General features: G+C 38.3%; 1 pseudogene; it reads right to left on the bottom strand.

The window, feature by feature from the left end:
• Positions 1–202: 202 nt before the first annotated feature.
• LOC138040415 (uncharacterized) overlaps positions 203–3587 on the bottom strand; it is a 6027-nt pseudogene continuing 2642 nt past the window's right edge.

Below are 3587 nucleotides of genomic sequence, written 5' to 3'. Positions count from 1 at the left end.
AATTCTGTAAGTTCCACTGCTGGACAAGCACATTCTCCTCAATGTTCGCGACACATTTCTTTTAATACTAATTGGGAGAAATATCTGTACCTGTACTGATGACCGGCATGTTGCATTATTACAGACATGTTATTTTGAGGAGAAATTTTCCTTTAAATGAAACCTCAACTATTACCAGAGAAAATGAGAGCATCATTTGTCTTTAAACTAAGGTCATTTTCCAATTATATGAAATTAAAACAGCCATGAACTCTTCTCTGAACTCACAGAAACTTGAATAGGTGCTTGGTAGTTCTAACGTGTAGCATGTGTGAGCAACTCGCCGTCTTTGAAAACCTTCATCGTTTGTGAAATAAATTGTCAGCGTATCAGTAACAAGAACATCTGATGCTGTAGTAAATCTCAAAAAGTGGCAAGTTTGGACTCGTCAAAACCTCTTATAAATCTCTTTAAGTGGGCTAAGGTCTCCCCCTCAGCAGCTTTAAGGGGTGTTGCTTTAAGGAGGGAAATAACTTTGACATTAGTTGGCAGTAGAGAGGAATACAGTTCATGCAAAGACACATACCAGGAAAATATAGCTTAAGGTGGGAAACAATAGGCCCCCAGCAATCAGCTACATATTGAGGTTTCTGAATTATTTCCTTGTGGGCAAGTTCTCTGATTATTTCCACTAGTTTGTCTTGTGTAACTCTTCGTTTACAATCAAAAACTGACAAAAAGTCAAGTAATTCAGCATTGTCACCCTGAATGCTATCAGACAAACAGCCCTCTATTACACTAGCCTCGGATTTAGAGACATAGTGCTTGAGGGAGTCTTGCAACATCATGGAGGTTACACTTCCCTCCCCAAAGAGCTAACCAGTGAAAAAAGCTTTGCTTATCTTAAGGGGAAAATATTGGCAATCAGTATATCCCTTAACAAGTATCCTTCCGACTGCCTGCCACTTTTTTCTGTCAAAATCATGCCTGATGTAGGGAACCCTCTCACACTCTCCCAACATGTGTGACTCATAGCAATCTTGCCAAAACAAAGAAAAGACTTCTCTTAAGACTCCAGTACCCTGTCCAGCCTATTCAATACCATGCGGATTTATAATGATGGCATTTAAGTTAAATTTCAATATTGAGGGATCCAGAAAGATCTCAATCATATCTTCTCTGATGAGGGACCTGTGTACTCTTATCATTTTCGCTGGCACTTAATCACTGCATGTTGGAGAAGTTGGTAGGACATTACTAATAACTACATCACAATTATTGTTGTGAGTGGACTGGTCACTCCATAGGTCAATAATTGGAGGCACTTCTACAGGCAATTCTGCAGGCACCGACAACAGCGGATCTGCCTGATCTACAATGGGGGACAAAACTCTTAGGACGCTTGACATGATCTGCCTTTATGTCTCCCCTTTTCCCCCACCCCCCAAGCAATGTTGTAGTTTGTGCGGGGCTGTACACTTTACCCTGTCCTAAAAGAATTTCTTCATTCCAACACTGTTTGGAGAGGGGAGGGGAGTGCAATTCGCGGTATCCACGTGGTTAGAGAAGTGCAATATGCTGCATTTGAATATTTGAAAAGTAAAGGTTCTGGAAGGAAGGTTTTCCATATCCGTTCCAAGGAGTTTTGTCCTCCATTGTAGAGGCTGAGGCTGACTAATTGGTTGCTGAAGGGGTGAAGACATTGTTACCACAGGGTTGTTTGAGAGGTCATCAGAGAATTGACTAAAGGTTGGACTCGTCAGTTGCTCATCCTCTTCATCTTTATCCTCATCTTCAAGGGGATCTATACATCTGATGTATACACTCCCTTGCCCTGAGAGCTTTATTATCCGTTCACCATCCATCCTTACCCCCTTTGCCAGTTTTGGAATCACCAAGGTTCCATAGCATGCCTGTATAAAGGAAAGGAAAACAAAACTGTTCTCCCTTGTGTAGTATAATTACATGCTTTGGTACAGATTTGCCTAATCATATCTCTGAGAACAAGGAGTACCAGCGTTTACACTATTGGCCTCTTACCCCCATTCCCCTCCTTTCCTCCGAAGATTGCAGTCACAAATGGAAAAAATTCTCTTTGTTATGAGATGGCATATAATTGACATTTCAACAAAAAAAAAAATGAAAGGAACACAACCAGCTTTGAAAGGTTACATTTCCTAGGTATAGCTAGCGCTGGGCGCTGGGCGTCAGGATAAATTATGTCCCGAAAAAGATTTAAAATGGTTACAGACAAACTTAAGGCCTTAGGTGTCTGGATTTCGACCGATCCCGTGGTTAGCATGAAAGCAAATTACAACGAAAAATTAGGAAAGGTTAGAAACTGCTTAAGCTGCTGGGAATACCGCCGTCTAAGCCTGTTAGGGAAAATTGTTCTATTAAAACGTTTAATCGCTTCTCAGCTTGTTTATATTCTATCACTGTTACCAACGAACTATGCCGCTTTAGATGTGATTAACAAGATGTTCTACAGCTTTCTCTAGAGTGGAAGGGGGTCAAAATTAAGCGAGATGTTATGATCAGTGATTTTAAAAATGAAGGTTTAAGGATGATCGACATTAAATCTTTTAATAAAGCGCTCAAATCAACATGGGTCAAAAAATATTTGGACAACGATAATAGTGGTAAATGGAAATTGTTCTTTGATTCTGAATTACACGATTTTGGCGGTGCTGTTATCTTTAAGGGTAACCTCAACAAAAATGATTTGGCAAAGTTCATACATATATCAGACCCCTTTACAACAGAAATTCTAAAAATCTGGTCAGAAAGCAGGTATGACGATAACATAACTTTCACCGAACATTTGCTCTCTTTACCTCTGTAGCAAAATTCACTTGTGAGAATTGGAAATAAACCTCTTTACTACAAATCATGGTCTTCCAAAGGAATACAAAACGTCAGGCATTTAATGAAAGACACAGTTAACCTGCTATCTTTCACTGAATTCAAGGAACGCTTCGACGTCAAAACAAATTCTCTTGTTTATCACGGGGTGATAAACCCCGTTCATAAGATTTTTAAGGAATGCCATAGAAGACAAAAGTGAAAAAAACAGAAATTTCAGCACTTTTGTAGAAAACTTCATAAAAGCTCCTAAACCCAATAGATTGACTTACGAAAAGCTGAGCAGCGCTAAACAGAGCAGCCCTAGGAAAAGCCAAGAGAAATGGTGTGTCGACTGCAGCCTTTCTATCTTCTTTAGTACCTTTTAAATCTTAAACCTCAACAAAAGAAATAAATTAAATTAAATTAAAACATGTTGAACATAAACGATTTTAAAAGGAAGCTATGCCTGCCAGGAATAGATTAATAATTTAGCTGAGAAACCGTAGAAATGACCTTTTTCTTTTTTGTTTATAGCGTACTGAATTCATGTATGTTATGTAATGTATTGTATTATTGTATTCCGGTGTAAGTAAATGTTGTTATTTAAGAAATAATGAAAAAAACAAAAAAACAAAAAAAAAAACAAGTATCTGTCAATATGTTATCATTAGCAAAGCAACAGCCCTTATACGTATTGATCACAGTACTAAAAAACATATATTTAAGACTAATTTGAGGACTGAACTTTCTCCTTAACGTCT

The sequence above is a fragment of the Montipora capricornis genome, chromosome 3, assembly GCF_036669925.1.
Source record: "Montipora capricornis isolate CH-2021 chromosome 3, ASM3666992v2, whole genome shotgun sequence".
NCBI lineage: Eukaryota > Metazoa > Cnidaria > Anthozoa > Scleractinia > Acroporidae > Montipora > Montipora capricornis.
Note: the sequence above shows the minus strand (reverse complement) of the source record. Positions and strands in the feature narration are given on the sequence as shown.